Raw genomic sequence first — 19747 nt, forward strand, 5'->3', positions numbered from 1 at the left:
GATGGGAGCTGAAAGTTTCTTGTGTTGGACATATTTTACTGATACAATAGGGGTTATGCAACATTTACACACTATGTGTATATTTAAATAAACCCCTTTTTTGATTTAGGCTAAACTTTATTAACTCATATCTGTAACTGTGTTTTGTTGGACCAGACGGAAAAGAAAAGAAGGGAAGAAGAGAGAGGAATGTCTGGGGGGAAAGGTGTTGATTAAAGAGGAGGGGGGTAGAACCGTTTAAAAGTAATATCTTTATCTAAATTTGTATAAACCCCTTTTTTGTTACTTTATCATTTTTTATTTATTTATTACATTTAGTGTGTGTGGGGAGGGAGAGGGGAAGAATGTGTGTGTGTGTGTGTGGGGGGGGGGGGGGGGGGTAGAGAATAAAAGTAAGAGAGGTGGAGAAAGTGGGGGATACAAGCACTGATTTGAATGAGTCATTATTTTAAGCTGTAACAATTACCAGATCTGCTGGAAAGACAAATATTACATCCAAAGGTGAAATTCTGACACGAAGATGAGTGGAAGACATCTGTCCATCAATACACTGTGGGTTAGGAGGGGGGAGCAGTGTACACGTGGGGGTGGTGATACATGCATGCTGCCGACGTGAACCGTGTGATCATAAGGGGAACCAGATCCTTCCCAGCCAGACCAGAAGAGGGGGGAAGAGATCCCAGGCCGGAAGCACCCCAGGTGACGGGACCCAAGCAGCCCGGGATGGGGGGGGCGCCCACCCAGCCAGGTGCAGAGGGGGCCCCCCGGCACCGAGAGGCATAGGCGAACCTGCCGTTTGGGCCCCCAGGCCACAGGACAGGCATGCTTGGCCGTACCAGGTGGCAGCCATGGGGGCCACCGGGCGCTGGACACCGAGACGCGGACCAAGGACGAAGCCAGGGCCCAGAGGACCCATGAGCCGCCCATCACCCAGCCAGAGCCCCGTCTCCGAAAGCCAGCCCCGGCACCCGACCCAAGCAACCCAGAGATCACGTGCAACCACAGCTCCACCCCCCCCCCACACGCACACACACACACACTACTCTACCCTCTAAACCAGGGGTCGGGAACCTTTTTGGCCGAGAGAGCCATAAACGCCACATATTTTTAAATGTAATTTCGAAAGAGCCATACAATAATGTTGTCTCTTTCCCACACTGATGCACGGAGACTTAACCTCTTTCTAAGTTCTTCATTCTGCTTACTGTAGACCGCAACAAACGCCGTACAACTAATTCATCAACTCCTGAATCTCTCCTGCCGAGACGAGAGAGAGCGTTTCTCCCAACTTTATATTCACCTGCCCCCGCTCCAGCCCTCCCATTTCCCTTATTCGGCCCATAGCTGAACCCCATTGGTCCAAATTACCTAACAACAGGCTGAGCGACAGAACTGAGAGCCAATCAGATCTCTGCTTGATCCCTTCAATGAACCCCAGAACTTTTAACGCGGCCCGACAGCCAAGTTAAACTCAGTCCGCGACAATTTTTTTAAAACTAAATATACAAGTGAATGTGTGCATTTGATGTAATTTCAACATTTTTAAAGTACAATAAGTCTGTGGATCCTTTTTAATAACATTGTTATGCTGTTGCTAATAAATGATGAGTATTTCTCGTGGTAGTTTTGTTGATTGTCTAGTCTGGTTGATACGTGGTGAGTTTCTGCTTCATGCAGGCGTTGAGACTTTAAACGTGATCTTAGGTTGGTCTGAATGTTCTTTAGATGTGAGAAAGACTGCTCACATGCAGACGGGGAGCCAAACACACACTCACACGCTGCAGTGAGTGACGGGCATTGGGTTTTAGGTTTTTATAATCCCTGCGCGATTCACCTGCAGCCTGTCCCCACAACCCCCACCCTCTGCTTTCTTCCTCACACATCCCGTCCCCGCAACGCGATCTTTCTCAGAGACGAGAGCGCGCAGTTTTAGGCACGGCAATTCACAGGTTTCCGGGTGGTACAAACTCTGTGAAATAATAGATAATAGTAAACTGATAGTTTTTTCTCCAAGCACCTCTGGCATCGCATCGCGCCCGAAAAGGACTGGTCTAATGAAAAAAAAGTATAATTAAAGATTTGTCTGCGAGCCACATGTGACCATCAAAAGAGCCATATATGGCTCGCGAGCCATAGGTTCCCGACCCCTGCTCTAAACCCTCCTCCACCCAGCCGCCTCTCCCCGATGGTATATGCCAAGTAGCATCTACACTGCCGCGAAGAAATAATGACGGACATTCTAAAATATCCCCGAAAACGCTCATGATACATTTTCAGCTCTTGTACCAGTGGATAAAACTCCCCATGTTCTTCTCTTCTCGTAACTATGGGATGTACCCAAAATCGGCGTCTTTTCCGGCGTCTGTCATCATTCAACGGAACAATAATTTCTTCATCGCTGGAACTGGAGCTACTGGTGCTGGAAATATTCATGTTTTCTTTGTATGATTCTGACAAGCGCTTAAATACTTCCTCTCTTCTTCTGAGTGAAAAGCGACTTTAAAAAGCGCCACCTTGTGTACAGGGGGTATTTCTGTTTTACATTAAGCGCCATCTAATGTCAGGGAATGAAATTGCATGTTCGCTCTGCTCATCGTCAGCGAAAATCGCCTGGGTGTGAACACAAAAAACGTGTTGAAAAACGGCTGGCGAATATTCGTCCCGGTTTGTACGGGCCTTAAGCCCATACTGGAGGAATTGAACAATTTAGACTTTGTGTCTTTGAAATTTTTGCTTCATTATCTAGTCAAAAACAAACAGTAAGAGGTAAACGTTCCCTCTGAAAGGATACTTTGGTTAGCTTATCATGACGTTCATCATTTATACCACTTTCCTCAGCTGCAGAATGCGAGATGGTTGCAGGCTCAGCTGTTACCACAACAATGTGGTATAGAAAGAGTTGCTTTTGTTAAAAACAAGTTAAGCTTTAAAATATAACGAGATTAAAGTACTAATAATTGATTTAATATTTATATCTGAATGACCATGGTGTAAATGGGACAATACTCCTCCAGGGTTGCATTATCAAAGACTATTAGGCTTTAGGGACTCCGTCTGATGCGATTAGACCTCTGCTGTCCTGTTATTCCACGGTCCGGGTGAATGCTCGATTCTGATTTGTTGTTGGGTGTAGATTAAAAAGTAATGATCCACAGTAAAAATATGCACGCTTAAAACAGAGGTTCCGGTCACATAGCTTAAATGTTCTATATCACTGTGCTGGCTTCTTTGAAACAACCTTTTGTTTCATCATCTGGACAAAAACGAGCAGTAAGAGGTGAACTTTCTCTCTGAACTGATGCCAAAAAGGAGATCAGCAATAGTTTGAAGAGAAAGTGAATGTTAAGATCAGTTTTATGTGTGTTTAAGTTCAATGTGTGTTTCGGAGGCATTCCATATTCAACAGACTTACAATTATGAGTGCTATGTGTGACCCGGCACCATTGACCGTTGGGCTGCTCCCATTCGAGTACAGCGCCATGAAGGGAACACACTCTCTAGTGCATTGCTTCTCAATTATTTTTTGCGAGGCCCCCCACCCCCCGCTATATAACTCAACTTTCAACAAATATTTACTTTATTTTGCCACATAAACCCTGTTACAGTATAAAACAGAAAATAAGCTTAAAGTGCCTGAAATAAAAAATTCTGTCATTCCTTGTTTAAACTAAAACATTTTTGACCAACTGAACCTTTTAATGCTAAGAAAAATAAATCCAATGAATAAATAATATTAAATGTAAATTTACATTAACATTAATAATAACATGAACACAGCAGCACCAATTTATTTAACATTTTATTGTGAACAAAAAACCTTGTGCTGATTTTTTTTTTAAATTTTAATTTTTTTTTTTTAAATCACATTAATATAGTATTCTTGATCATAATTCATCATTTAGTTCTCCATGCCTCTGTCTGGTGCAGTGCGATTCATGTATTGTCCCTCTTTCCCTCTCCCCTCCTGGGGAGTGGGAGTGCTTCCAGACTCCAGTTGGCGCATCCGTGCTCCAGTTCCTGACCGTTTACCTCGCCTTTGCTCCCGCTCCTACACCTGGCTGTGGATCCTGCCTCTGGCTCATCTCTGGCTCGTCTCTGCTCTGTACCTGACCGAGTACCTCGCCTCTGCTCCTGCTCCTACACCTGGCTGTGGTTCCTGTCTCCGGCTCGACTCGCGCCTTTGACTGTCCCCACAACCACGGCTGGATGAAGCTCGTCTGCTGGACTTTATATATGTAGTTGTAGATTTCATTCTCTGTGAGGAAGCAGTCTAGCATTTTAAATAGCTCCTCAGCTGTGGCTCTATTTTTGACAGATTTACAGAAGAGCAAATCCTCACACAAAGAGTTTGTCATGCCAAAACGCACATAAGCAATAAATAAACTCTTTGTTGCTTTCAGTTGTTTCATCAAATTGTAAGGCAAACCTTTTGTCTGTGAGTTCCTGCAGATCATTTGCGATATCATATATGTGTCTTGCAATCGTGTCATTGGACAGTTGGATAGTTTTTATTTTTTTGTCAACAATGACAGAAACTATGTCTACTGCTGTAGGGAGTTTCAACTCTTCCGCTATTGTGTGAGGTTTTTTGCTCTGCACAATCTGGTGCGCCACTTTAAATGAGGCCAAAAGTGCTCGCTGGTTTAATGTTGAAGCGTTCTCAAAGCGGGATGATTGTTGGCCGTACTCCACACATTTTCGCTGAAAAAAAATCAAGCGGTTTGTCGACATGTTGAGGGTGTAATGTCTGTAGGTGACGTCTTAATTTATTTGGCTTCATGCTGTCCGCATGCTGTTCACAGATTTGTGAACAAAATTTCAGAGAACTGGTTATTTTGTGTATGTGGAAAATGTTTCACATCTTTGAGTTCATACCATTAAAAAATGTGAGCAATAACAAAAGTGTTGCGTTTATATTTTTGGTCAGTGTATGTGTGTTTGTATTGAAGTGTATATTTTGAGGGGTAAAGGGTGTGTGTACTAAGGAGGTGCAGTTATAATTGGCAGGTAGGGCACTGAGAGGACATCTGCTGATTACTCACAGTGATGTCCAAACACCCTCCCCACCAAGGGGCCCTAAATGTCTACGGTGCAGTTAAAATTCAACGCTTTTATCTGAAGTACTAAGATATGTGCTTAACGGCAATAAACTATTTATCATCGCACTTCTTGAAACAACCTTTGTAATAATCTCCAAGGCTGAATTCTCTCAGAACAGCATGATCTGTTAATGGACCATTAGAGCTGTGGATTTGGGTTCAACATCCTAAATATCTGGCGCCCGGACAATTATAAACCAGTCTTCATAAAATTCCCCCAAAACCAACGGAGGGCGCAGCCTCAGAAAACAAGTGGAGGGAGACCGAAGACCCGAATCAGTCATCATCATAACGAAACACCACTCCAAGCATAGAGAGGAGATACCAGAAATGCAAGACAGAGAAACATCCAGAACAAGGATTACGGAGGTCCGGGACTGAACAACCTAGAACAAGAAAACAAAATGAACAGATGACCGCGGGGAATAATGCAGATAGCAAAATTCAGGTGGCCCAACGACAATCGAGAACCGGTGACGAACGCAGAGCTCGCGGAAATGGAAGAAGAGGATTGGACCGCACTTGGACTTAAGTAGGACGCTAAACAGGTGAGTTGATTAGACTGAACCGCCCGCAGGGAGGAGTAACCAGGTAAATGCACTGCTAGAGTTGTCTGCCAGAAATACTCCCAGGGTCGTTCACTTCTTTTGTAAGTGACCATGGTATGTAAGGGATAATGGCATACGAAGTGTGCAATTATCAGAAATTAACGCACTTTACGGTAGTGTCTGACAGTTAAGGTTTCCACGGCATGTGTTCATTTCTGATAGCTGCACACTTCATTGGCCATTATCCCTTACATAACGGGCCCCTCATAAGGAATCATGCCTTTAGTAATTGATAATAGTTATAGATTAATATTGAGATGAATACAGTTACAAAAATAACATGGTAAGTCTGTCATTAATCGCAAGTAACAAAATAATTTAAAATCCCCAATATTCAGATGGATTTAGAATGTCATGGCTAGCTTGACGAGACAGACCCAGATGCTGGAACCCGGAAGGAAAACACAGGTGAGTAATAATGTTTTATTTTTCTTGGTCCAGAGTAATAGTTGGCATTGCGGGAGATCGGAAGATGGCTCGTGGCGTGACTGGAGGTTTGTCCGTGGCTCGTGACCGGAGGATACGACCGTGGCTCGTGGCGTGGCTGGAGGTCCGGCAGAGGTTCGTGGCGAAACTGGAGGTAGGTTGAGGCTTGGATCCGTGAGAATAGAGGACAGAGGTGACAACTCGTGGGAATGAATTCCTGAGCATGAGACAGAGAGCGAGATTTAGGCAAAAAGCAAGTACTTGAACAAGATAAATAGTGACCAAACAATGCACCATCAGGGGCAACGAACTGGCCATGAATGCTCGTCCAGGATCTTCTTAAGTAGGCAGGCAAGTGATGAGGTGAGTGGTATCAGCTGTGTCGCATCAGGAGCCAAGCAGAGAGGGGAGGGGGAGGAGAGCTGACAGAGGCACCATGACACATAAGTTGTTTTAAAAGTTTTATACCTTATGAAGTTACAGTATTCCCCCCTTATTTGTGGTGTTAGTGTCCAAAGGCCCCGTGAATGCACAGAATCTACAAATACGCAAATACTTCAGCTTTCTGTCAATGTGAGGGTGAGCGTAAGCTCAAAGAATAAATAGTGCTAGCCATTGATAAAACTACTACTTTCAATAATGCCAAATACAGATTTATTGAAGATCTTGGTGGAGGATGTTTGGATGGCCTTCAGCTGATCCGAAACACTTAATAGGGAGCTTATGGAGGAGAGCAAGGGAAAAATCTGCAGAATCCTCTGGTGGAAGATGAAGATAATGGGTGTCAAGTACAAGGTCAAAAAATAAGTTAAAAAATCCCTTATCCTTAGACATGGTCCAGGCCAAATCCAAATCCAGAGATCCAGTAGGTAGTACCTAAAAGAAAGAGGCAGATGAAAGGAAGAAAAAATGAGTCAAATGGACCAGAGGGAGACAAGGAGAATCCATTAATGGAGCAGACAGAGCTGTTTAAAAAGGACAGGGGACACACTGGGGAGGAAATTCATAGTGTAGGTAAACATGTTGAGAGTGGTGAAACAGAAAGTCCAAAGATCATAATCATATATGGGGCAGAAAGTAGTCCTAAAACAACACCAGTCAGTAGCTTCGTTTCCATTGACTAGAAAAATTGTGCAAATCAGATGTGCGATAATAAATGTTCCTAATGAAAACACGACAATGCTCTTCTTGGTAGGAACTGGCTGCCTTGGTCACTGCACAACGGGTGTTACAAGACGTCCAACAGCATCACACAGCTCATCAAAAGTTGAGTGTGTCGTGTGTAATTGTTAAAACTCAACTCCTCAGTAAAATCAACAACCACCATTTCCCAAGGTTGCTTCATCCGTAGCCCCTCCCACGTGTAAAGAGCTCACCGCTTCATGGCCTGAAGAAGACCCTGACGTCTCCTTTGATAGATGATGATGAGTGCTAGTGCTGTGACAGAGATTTGAATGTATCTGCTGTAAATCAAAGTATTGTTCACATCCGTGTTTCTGAATGAATTATCGCGTCAGTTGGTTTGTGTTTATTCCCATTATTATGATTTAATGGAAACCGTGTAATTGCAAAATTGTGTTTTTCGACATTTTAAAAATTTTCCTCATCTGTGTAATGGAAATGCAGCTAGTGCTGTAAAGTTTCAGAATGCTTTGTTTTATAATGTTCTAATATATCTGTTAGATTACCTCTTCAGTCTAGTCATGAGTATTCTCCTCATATATTTCTTTAGACCCTGAAAGTATATAGTTAAAGTGAACAACAACATTTCGTAAATCACGCAACTGTTTTAAGTGATGCACAAAAAAGTTGAAAAGCGGGAAGGAAGAAAATGTATTTGAGGCAAAAAAAACAGGTTTTAGTGAAGTATTTATGGCAGTAATAGCAAATGCAGAAGAACAATAAAAAAGAAACTGCTTTGATAGAACAGGCCCTTAGCCATTAGTCTGTTACTTTTATGAGGACCATGGGGCCAGGAGGGCTGGTTTAACCATTGAACACGGCAAATAGGAAGGAGGGAATGTGATAGTGGTCATCAATCAAAGCATTAAGGAATATGTATTAGGGAAGAAGAAAAATAATAATAATAAAGGCAATAGAAAGACAGATATTCTCTGAACAGTCACAACAGTTCAAAATGTGAACACAAATGAAATGACATACAGGAAAGAGAGGATCAAATAAACGGCTGAATGGACTGCACCTGAAAATGATACTTTTTGCACAAGATACTCTTAGATGAGAGTATCAAGACACTTTTGTTGTAGTTGTTGTTTTTCAAATGTTCTTGTTCCTAAACGGTTGTTTGATTGGTGATATAAAAAAAAAATTGTATCACGTTTGCAGTGGATCACACGCCACTTTCGTAGCTGTATTTATCTATAATGAGAATGTCATTTTTGATGTCCTTTTTTTGCTGTTACTTCTGAATGTTGTTTTTGCTGCCACAGATAAATGAATCACCCCATCGTGGGATAAATAAAGTCATTATCATCATCATCATCATCATCAAAAACATTTTCTATTAAAGCATTGCGATGTTTTTGGTTCCAAAATAGTAAAAATTTACTTTATTATTCTGCCCAAAATGACCTAATTAGAAAACAGATTTTTTTCCTATAAAAGAATAATTATAGTTTTGCAAGAAGCCTTTTGTCAAATACGGCTGTAAAGTCCTTCCAACAGATGTCTTTCTTAACTATAGTGAAGGAAATAAATATTTGATCCCTTGCTGGTTTTGTAGGTTTGCCAACTTAAAAAGAAACTGACAGTTTGTCAACTTAATGGTAGGTTAATTTGAACAGCGAGATCGAAAATCTCAAAGAAACCCACTTTAAAGAATTTATATAAATGCATATATAAATTACATTTCATTGAATTTAAATGGGTTGCTCCGGAAACCAATCTAATTGAATTGTCAAATATTACTTGGTTTTCTGAAAAGTTTGTCACAGACTTTCACCTATATACTTTGTTGATCCCAGATAGTTTATAGAGAAGATTATTAACATTATGATGTGATGGAAAACAGCAGCAAGATCACATCTGTTTAACTAAAGTCATTATTATTTTATCTAAAAGTCTCCACAAAGACCATCGTCACATTTTCACTCATCACAGGAATCCGCAGCTGTTTTGGTAACTGTGCAATTTCAAACTATAATGTAATGTGTGTAAATATCTATTTTTAAACAAAACCAACATACTTTTCACATTTTTTTTCCAAATTTGACCCTTGATTGTAACGAAAGTGCATTTTTTAGAATTTGTGAGAAAAAGACATTTTTGACCGGTTAAACCCTGTAATGAAAGTAATGTCTTTCTCACATAAGACAAACAATTTCAAAGTGGCAACTCTCATGCCACCTGATAGTAATGGAATAAACTAATATCAGGAAAAGTTTAACAACTTAAACATGTCATTTTGCAGTAACTATTTCCCCGTATTAGGCACTTGACATTGCTTTTCTGGACAGATGCTGCAGGCCAAAAAGGACAAAAACATTTCAAAGTTAATTTTTTTTAACCCCAACAACATTTTTCAGGTTCTAACTTTGGCTCCTCATCTGACAAGCTAGTCTTACCACACTGACCGCGGCACCATATTTTTATAAACCTAAGAATGAAAAAAGAGAGAGAAACTTGCTTGCCTTAAACTATGTGAGATCTATGGCTGTTTTTCTCTTCTGCCTGAACCACTCCAATTCAAAAAAGACATGCTGTCGTTTTGCCGTGGACATGGGATTAGTATTCAGATGTATCAGATTTAAACCAGTATAAATGAAAAATGGTAATTCCAACAGGGTAGTCAGACCACATTTTTTGCAGGAAAAGCAATATCAGTGACAAAGCTTCCAGACTTGAGTTCTGAAAGTTGTCTAAAAGAAGCTGTCAAAAATAAGGTTAACTGTTCAAACCAGATGTTCACATTTGTAATTGCGCAGATGTTTTATAGCCTTCAGTTACATTTAGTTATATGAAGTATCTTTTAAAAAACACAACGTTATTACTACCAACTAACAATACAAAGGCCAAACATAACCCTTTAACACCAGAGTTTTAGCTCCAGTGTTGACATTTTGTCGACACACTGTAACTCTTCTACCGTTTACGGAACTACAACCGGTTACGCAAGTAGCGTAAACGGACATGCAAAAATTTACATCAACAAAGTTCTTTCACAATCAACATAAATCAGATGATTTTGTCATGGAGAAAAAGCAACTTTGTGTCATTATGCACACTTTACATTAGTAATGTGTTGCATATCAGTGCAAAGTTATTGAGACAAGTTGCTTTTCTTTGCATCAGAATCAGCTGATTCAATTGAACCTTTAGCTGCAGCCTTAAGACAGAATGAAGATATAGAGGGAATTAAATTTAAAAAAAAAACATCCATCACAAAATTAGTCATTATGCAGACGATGCATTGCTCTTTCTCTGAAACTCAGAATTGTCAAACCCCAGAGCAGTGGCAGTTATTGACACTTTTTGTTAATTTCTGAGTACTCCATTAACTGGAGCAAATCAGTGCTATTACCACTCAATGGTACTATGATACTTTGCTGCTTTAAATATATAGTTAAAGACAGGGAATAGTAAATATCTTGGTGTCAATTACTCATCCAGCCAATCAGACTTAGTGCAATTAAACTATATACAGATATCAAACCAGCCCAAAATTATGTCCATCCACCTAAAGCAATTTTTACCCGCAGTCAGAATAAAAACCACCATAACATACAGGACAACTTAAAAACATACAGGCCGACTTAAAATGATGGGTCAACCTGCTAATATCACTCATGGGCAGAATAGCTTCATTTAAAATGAAAATCCTACATAAAATTAACTACCAGTACCTGTTTTGATCCCTGTACAACCACCTGAAAGATGGTTTAAAATATTAGATACATACAAATGACTATTTCTTATCCTACACCGAATAAACAGATTCCCATATGGATCAATCCTGAAATCCTAATAAACAAGAAAATGGTTAACTTCTCAACATGGCAGACTAAGGGTATTACACAAACTGAACATATAATTCAAAAAAAAACTTTTCTCTCTTTTGAAAATTTGAAGGAAATATATAGAATAAGTAATAACTTCTTAAAAATCAACAGCTGAAGTCAGCAATAAGCACAAGGTTTAAATTGAATCTGACAAATTTGATCCCACCGGAATCAGTGAATATGTTTTTGAATTTATCATCATATAAACTTCTGCTGAAAGTATATACATTTCTAAGTAACATCGGAAACAAAGTTACAATGCCAACAAAAATGGGAATTAGACCTGGGGACTGTGGTACTATTTGGTCACAAATTTGCTCAAACACCTTTAGATTAACCTAACGTTCCAAATCTGCAGCTCATACAGTATGAAACTCTTCATAAGACTTACTACACCGGGCAACAAATGTTTAAGATGGTTCTAAGAGACACTGACTCCTGTGGTTTCTGCAATAGTAACACCCTGGATGGCTTTATGGATGCCATGTGCCTCTGCACATCGGTTTCACAGTTTTGGGAGGTGTGTGAAGGCTTTCATACATTCAGCTGGCAGGTTGCGTGCTGTTTCATTTAGCAGTCCATTTCAAGGTCTTTAAGAGACATCTTAGCATGCATACTCTCAATCAAGAAACAACCACACTGCGAAGCTCAGAGCAAAAATAGTACCACATATCTTGTGGTAATGCATCTTACAGAGATGCTACAATTCTAACCACCGTATGCTCTGTGACTAGTTTTTCTTCCTTTTTGAGATATTGGTCCTACACTGGGCTTCCAATCTACTTAGAGCTTTATATTTAAAGCGTGTATGAAAGAAAAGGAATCTAAAGTATCTTTTAGTGCTTTCGGTGAGTTTTAGAAATTCGGAGTAAAACTGTCCTCAAAAAGTTCTATTTCAGGTTAAATATGACTAAAGAATGACATGTCTTTGTCAAAATATTAAAGATGTTAAGCACATAGCAAAAGAAACACTTCAGCGACAGGATTTAACAGAATAAGCGGCTAGACAAGCATGGGCTGGTGTTTTGGATTCCACCCTAGCATTTGCTTAGATAATGAACACCACCTGGAGAGAAGCTCCTCCAGATGAGTAAGGAGTCTTAGGAGAATGGTTGCAGACGAGATGAAGCTAATGATGGATGATTTTGCTCCAGTCTGCTGTCTGATCAAAACCACATTTTTTCCGCACCAAATTTCATCCCATGCAAACTGTAACATTGTTCTTGGTTTATGTTCTGCAATGAGAAATTTATGGATGTTGTCGTGCTACGCAATCTGGCTTATTTTTCATTTAGGCAAGTTTGCGTGATAAATAACTCCAGTCTGCTTATTCAAATTGTCCAAAATGCATAGTTTTCGTTATCTTTGTATTTATTGTGTTTTTCTTTTCAAAAGTTGGTCTCACTTTACTTGTTTCATTCAATTCTTAACGCACCTCAGTTTGTCGTGTTGTGAAGTGATGGTGTGATGTCACTGCCACCTCACTGACGTTCTTTACTTTACTCTACAGTTTCTACAGAAAAGAATCATTAACTGATGCTATCTTATGCTTAAAAATAGTAATAACTATAACAGTAAAGGTTTACAACAAGCCAAAAAGGGAGCATCACTTAGATTTGTCTTTAATGGGCATGGATCGGTTTTTCCAGCTTTCTTTGAGATATTTCAGCTTTAATTTGAGGGTTTCCACAGTAAAGATTGGAAGCAAATGATAAGCGGCTTTGTTATTTCTTAGATGATGGGATGCCGACTGAATCGGTTCAAATCCCAGGTGGGACCTTTCTGTGTGGAGTTTGCATGTTCTACTTGTGTGTGTGGGGGTTTTCTCCAGGCACTCCGGCTTCCTGCCACAGTCCAAAAACATGGGTCATAGGTTGATTGGTTACTCTGAATCAGTGTTTCCCAACCCTGGTCCAGAGGGCATACTATCCTGCATGGTTTGCATGTTTTCCTGCCTATGCACACCTGATTCAACTCATCATCAGGCTCTGCAGAAGCCTGAGAATGGCAGTCATCAAAGGCAGGTGTGTTTGAGCAGGGTTAGATTGAAAAAATGCAGGACAGTGTGCCCCGAGGACCAGGGTTGGGAAACACTGCTCTAAATTGTCCCTTGGTGTGACTGAGAGTGGGTGTGGTAGTGTGATTGTGTGGCCCCAAGGGCAGGCGACCTGTCCAGGGTGTACCCCGCCTTCTTCCAACAGTAGCCAGGATAGGCTCTGACAACCTCATGACCCCAATGTACCTATCATTTTGCCAGACTCTTGCCAATACACACCCCTAATAAACAGGCATCTGGAAAGTCAATGGCTGCAGATTACCACTGGCAGAGGCCCTTTGAAAGAGCCTGCCCAAAAAGGCAACCATGCTGATCACCTGTCAGATCCCCACAGGTGGAGAGAGGTTTCCCACTTAATTGGGTGGTTTTGATTCTGAATTTGTGTTCCAATTTTACTTTGGGCAGGTAGACACAGTTTGATTTGATAATAAAATAATTTGATAATTGGGTCAAATCGGGGTTTTTTAATTCCATATTTAACTACATTTCAACCAGAGACGCGCCATCAACTTTCATCATTTTCACGTTTTAGTTTCTTTACTTTTGTTTTCTGTTTGTCTTTTGTTTCTTCATGGTTTGAGTTCACTTCCTGTTTTATTTTGTAGGATTTCCTGTGTTGTGTGTCATGTTTTCGAGTTTTACTTTTGGTCCCCATCTGCTCTCATTGTTTCCACCTGTGTCTCGTCAGTCTCGTCAGTCCTGTATGTATTTAAGTCCTGTCTTTTAGGTCTCCCCTGTTCCTTTTTATTTGATATGTATGTCGAGTTTCGAGTTTGCCTGCCTGAGGGCCTCGGGAGCATTCTGCCAGGAGGCTCCCAAGGTTCTGGTGGACCCCTGAATGGTCCCAGATCCCCTCTTTCTTCAACAGGAGTCGTGAGAGGCGGCCGTCATCGCCGCTGCCGCCCTCATCGTGAGTCCTCACCTGTCCCCGTGGTGGTGTCAGATGTTCTCCAGCATCAGTCCTTCATGGACCCGCTGGACCAGGACATGTGGCTTTGGGAGGACTTTTGCCAGGAGGAGGAGGAGGTCGAGACCCATTGGACTTCGGACAGCTTCCAGTTCCCGCCCTCACCTTTGACGGGAGTCGTCTGAATGTGACTCCCGTCGTCGTCGCCGCCCTTCTTGACGTCCCGTCTCAGTTCTGGAGGTGGTCCTGGACGCACCCTGGCCTGAGCCACCAGTCCCTGCTCCCAGAAGGGTGCCAGACAGAGGGATGTCGGACAGGAGGGTGACAGAAGCACCCCGACCCATCCCTGCTTCTAGGAGGGTGCCGGAAGCACCTTGGTCTGAGCTGCCAGTTCCGGCCTCCTGGCCCGAGCCGCCGGTTCGAGCCCCCTGGCCCGAATAAAACAGGACTTGAACTCAAAACACGAAGAAACAAAAGACAACCAGAAAACAAAAGTAAAGCAACTGAAACCGTTACAATTGTAGGATGTAGACTTCTAATAAAATGAATGTGTCCAGTAATCTGAATTATAAATACCATTCACAAATTATTCTAATAATTTTCTTCTTTTTCATGCTAAAAATCTTTTTGCATATTTTGCATATTAGTTAGAGGGTAGGTTGTAAAGTGTGACAGCGCCGAGCTTTGCCTCACATCAGATTGCGCAATCCCATACTTAATAATAATAATAATTGACTTTATTTATCCCACAATGGGAAATTCTTCTATGCATTTGACCCATCCCCTGGGGGAGTGGTGAGCTGCAGCTGAACCGCACTCGGGAGGCAGTAGCGTTAAGGGTCTAGCCCAAGGACCCCCACTGGATGATGTTAATTGCTTGCCATTGATATGGTAATTGCTCCAGGAATCGAACCCTGGATCCCTGTGTTGCAGCCTTCTACCTTACCTTCTACCTCACCAACCAAGCTACCCAGCTGCTAACCGGGTTGAATGGTGCCTTTAGTTTACTCAGTGTATGCTAATAATTGAACGTTTTATTAAACACTTGTATTATACATTGTTGACAATTATCACATGTCCCTAGTGTTTGGATCTGATGTAAAGCCGCACTGAAAAAACATAAGGTTAAGCAAGGCAGTAGCTCTGCCTTTAAATGTAGAGGGTTCAATTCAATTTTATTTGTATAGCCCAAAATCACAACAACAGTCGTCTCGATGGGCTTCGAAGTAAAACATGAACTTAAAAGGATCATGAATACAAAGAGTTCAATTGGAAAATACTAAAATAAACAAACTGGGGATTGTTTGTACGTTATCCTTTCTCTTAGCTTTCATGCTAGCGTCATTTCAAGACTCAGACACGGTTCCCTTCGGTCTTGATCTTATGAAGGTGGAGGAGAAAAATCTGCAACTTCCACAGAAGGTTTTGTGGAGAAACTGGCATCACTTTGCTCCGTACCACGCAGTGGGACTACATTACCTCAAATTCATCTCACTGTCAATCACAGATAGCCAATACACCCCCCCTGATCAGCCTGAAGTCACTTTGCTGGACCTTAATTTTATTTTAATAACTCAAATGTCATTGATTTTATATTGTAACCATATTTCTGCTTCTAACTTATTGGCCAGGTCACCCTTGCAAAAAAGATCCTCATCTCTCTGGGTTTTATAGCTGGTTAAATACTACACAACAAAAGATGGTCATAGAACAACAAAGTGCAAACATTCACCCTTTATTGCAGAGTAAAATTCAGTGAAAACATGGACAGATTAAAACATCAAAATTTAAGCAAATGTGGGATCTCTACTGATTTGAATTTTATTTAAACTGGAACTAATTTTCATAACTTCCTTACATACAATGAAGTCCCTTGAACAATACAGCAGTATTGATTTGAACTCTGTCTTACTCCCCTCAGTCTCTCTTCTTCTGTATGTAATTATGTCGCCTAAATTAAGTTCTAAACAAACGGGACAGTAAAGATATAGGTCCACTCCCACACGGGCTGAATAAAACAATGGGTTGATGTTGTCTTGCAGTTCCAACATTTGTGGACCCAAAAGAGGACTGTCCCATACCAGGACATTGATCCCAGGATGAGGTTCAGTCATGGATCCACTCTCCTCCCATTCAATCTCTGGAACCAGCATACCCTGACAAAAAAAAAAAAAAAAAAGATACTGTTTATGAACAGCACTGTTTTTTTTAATGTTTTAGATTATGTAGGAACAGAGACCCACTAATAATAACTTATATTGTTTCTAGCAGGCAGACCTCATATCTCCATAACTGTTTTTAATTTGCAAATAAGTGACTTTTAACAAAGTAGTGAGATTAGTACATCTGATAGCTCATAATGCCATGCATTGTGATGCATTTTGAACTTGCAGATGTGCTATTCTTCCTACTTGATTTAAAAAAAAAACAATTTAGGGAAATTGTTTGCACCACACAACAATAATCCTTTTCATTCATTTTCGATGAAAATTCACTGTAGTCATTGTGATTTCATTATACTGTTCTTGATACTTTCCACTTTAGTCAAACTGCACACAAATCAGTTGTCCAGTACAGTGAGATTAAATAAAGCACTTACCCGGGGATCAGAAACAGGGTTCTGGGTCAAGCCCAACTGCCACAGCTGATTTGGTGTCATGCTTTGCTTTTGCTTTTAGGATGATAAAATATGAAATAGAATAGAATAGAAGGGTATTTAATAATCCCACATAAAAACACACACGCATTACAAATAGAAATATCACAAATTAAAAAGATTGATAAAAAAGGTAAATAATTGGAAAATCAGTGGGTAAAATTAATTAAAAGAAATTACTTGTAAGATGCCCTGCCAGAGAGTTGTAGTGCCTGATGGCACAAGGAACAAACGATTGCTTTAGTCTTTCTGTGGAGCAGCACTGGGACAGCTGACTGTTGCTGAATGTCCAGGCCTTCCACATCAACAGGTTGCCTCCCCTCCACATCAACAGGTTGCCTCCCCTCCACAGCAACAGGTTGCCTCTCCTCCACATCAACAGGTTGCCTCTCCTCCACAGCAACAGGTTGCCTCCCCTCCACAGCAACAGGTTGCCTCTCCTCCACATCAACAGGTTGCCTCTCCAAGATGCTTGACAGTCAAATGATGCAACCTTTGAAGGATGTCACGCTTCAGTAATTCCTAGAGAATAAATAATAACACGACAAACATGGATTAGATAATTTAGCTGTCTGAGATTAAATTACATAACTTTCAAATATTTGAAAGGGGATTTTTTTTAAAACACTCCTGCTATGATTACTTGAGCTTGTAGTAAAGAACATCATTAAAAAAAATCAGAGACAAGACACTGATCACAGGAAGCCTGTGTGGAATATTTACAGTAACTTTTACTCTTATCACTGTTGACAGCTGATTTCTCCCATCCACCCTTTCTGTGACTACTTATCGACTACAAAACAGACTAAAAACATAATGTTTGGGATTCTTGTCATTTCGTCATTGGAAGTAAAGATACAGGGAATTTAGTGGCTGTCACTCTGACACAATCTCACAGGGTTTTACAGCACAATACGGGTTCTAACGTTAGAAACTTAATGAGGCTTCTTTCATTCAACAGTGGATTCACGTCTGTTATATTTACAAAATGCAGTTTTCATGATGAATGTCATATGAATTAACTTTGTTGCACATATCCACACCGTCTTAAAGTCTGGGTTGTGAAAATACTGCGTCTAACTTTAACCCGGATCGCGTTTACATAAAGGCAGCACACGGAACAACTAGCTAGTTAGCATAGCATAGCATCAGTGTTTAAACAAATCACCGTCTCCAAATCAATACTTTTTATTAAACTTTCTTTGCTGCTGTAAATCCGGCATGTTTTTTTCCTTAGTTCCGTCTGAATCATGTTAAGACCCTACAGATTGGTAATAGACGCTAGCTTGAACAGACACCGGCTTGAACTTCACTCACACTCACAGACAGACACAACTTGAGTCGAAAGCCGGCTAGTTTCGAGGCCCCTGGTTGGTTGTAGTTACTCGTGTTGTTTGAAGAGCTGGTATGCCAAGTATAAAACTTGACAAAACCATCATAAGTCCTCCCCCGCTTTAAAACCATAAAAAAATATGACCGCACAGGCTAAGCTAAGCAAAGCTAAGCTAATTTGCGGTGGGGTACTCTGCAAACGACTCGGCTGAAGTGTTCATAAAGCATTCACACATGTCACTTGGCTAAGGAGAACGCCCCAACTTAGTATTCAATAACATTACAGGACGTACAATGAGGGAATGATCAAATAAATGCATTACTTACGGGCTGAGACTGATCCCGTTCGGAAGACTTCTCCGCCATGTTTGCCGCCCGCGTCCTTTCAACTGCTGAGCTGAACAGCTCCCTCCCTCGTCAGTTTGAAAGTGAGGAGTGTAAGGGGCCATTCTTCTTCTTCTTCTTCTTCTTCTTTTGGTTTTATTGGCGGGCGGCACCATCGTAAAGGTGCATTACCACCACCTACTGCATTGGACTATAGGTCAGAGTGGGGACTACCTAACCAACCATACAGAGAAAAAAAAATAAAAATAAAAAATATTAAAAATCCCTCACCCATCCCTAGATTCTCCCCCATAACCTAGTTCTCTTCAAAAAACCTATAATCACACCATGTAACTTTTCCTCCCCTCCCAAAAGCTTCTTTAAACTAAGGTGTTCACCCTCTTTCAACCGTACCCTTCTTTCCAGTTGTCGTCTTTCCTCCCCATACAGTTCACAGTGACATAAAACGTGCTCAACTGACTCTTCCCCTTTCCCACACTCACACAGACCAGTTGGGTGTTTCCCTATGAGATGCAATGTATTATTTAAACCAGTGTGACCCATCCTCAACCGTGATATTATGCCACGATCTCTGGTGTCTACTCTGATATTCAGACCTCTCCCTACTTTGTCCTGAATTCTAAATAAATGTCGACCCTTCCCCTCCTTTTCCCATTGTGTCTGCCATTCGTCCATAATATGCCTCCTAATAATCGCCCTTATTTCTGTTCTAGCTAATGGAATTTCCATCTCCATACCTCGTTTCAACGCCCTTTTACCTATGTGCTGGTACCCACATAAATCTAATGTTTATTTCCAATTTTTCCAACCTGAACAAACTCTCATAAATTTCATACAATATATCTGATCTGCTATCAGAATAGTAAGACTTCAGAGACATCAAAGCTGACAATGAGTCTGAACAAATAATACCATCTCCAACTCTATTCTGTTCTAACCAGCTTAAACTATATGATATTGCCAACATTTCAACTGTAAAAACTGAAAGATCCTTTTGCGTCTTAATTCCGATATATTTCCCCAATGTAGGGATACAGAAAAAAAACCCAGTTCTCATTGTGTCTGGATCTTTAGATCCATCTGTATATATTGGGATAAATGAAGCATGGACCGTGTCTAACCTATCTGCTGTTATCTCATCCCAGTTTCCCTTCCCTTTCCTACCCTCCATTGTTCTATGGAGATACAAATCCACTTGTATGGTTGGAAAAACCCAGAAAGGAGAGGTCAGGTACAAAAATGTCTTAACTAGGGTTTTACCATGAATGTTTTGCTTTTCTCGCAAAACTAGCTAATTTCC

At 40.8% G+C, this 19747-nt stretch overlaps 2 long non-coding RNA genes across 2 annotated transcripts in view; one reads left to right on the forward strand and one right to left on the reverse strand.

The window, feature by feature from the left end:
- Positions 1-18464, reverse strand: part of LOC144991819 (uncharacterized) — a 493827-nt gene extending 475363 nt beyond the window's left edge. The window contains exon 1 of the long non-coding RNA XR_013655449.1: positions 18430-18464. This is a non-coding gene — a long non-coding RNA (uncharacterized LOC144991819). The remainder of the gene's footprint in view (positions 1-18429) is intronic.
- On the forward strand, positions 4532-10291 carry LOC144991821 (uncharacterized). Its single transcript, XR_013655451.1, has 2 exons — positions 4532-6287; positions 7329-10291. It is a non-coding gene; the product is annotated as an uncharacterized LOC144991821 (long non-coding RNA).
- Positions 18465-19747: the final 1283 nt, after the last annotated feature.

The sequence above is a fragment of the Oryzias latipes genome, chromosome 4, assembly GCF_053564925.1.
Source record: "Oryzias latipes strain Hd-rR chromosome 4, Olatipes_Hd-rR_3.1".
Classification (NCBI taxonomy): domain Eukaryota; kingdom Metazoa; phylum Chordata; class Actinopteri; order Beloniformes; family Adrianichthyidae; genus Oryzias; species Oryzias latipes.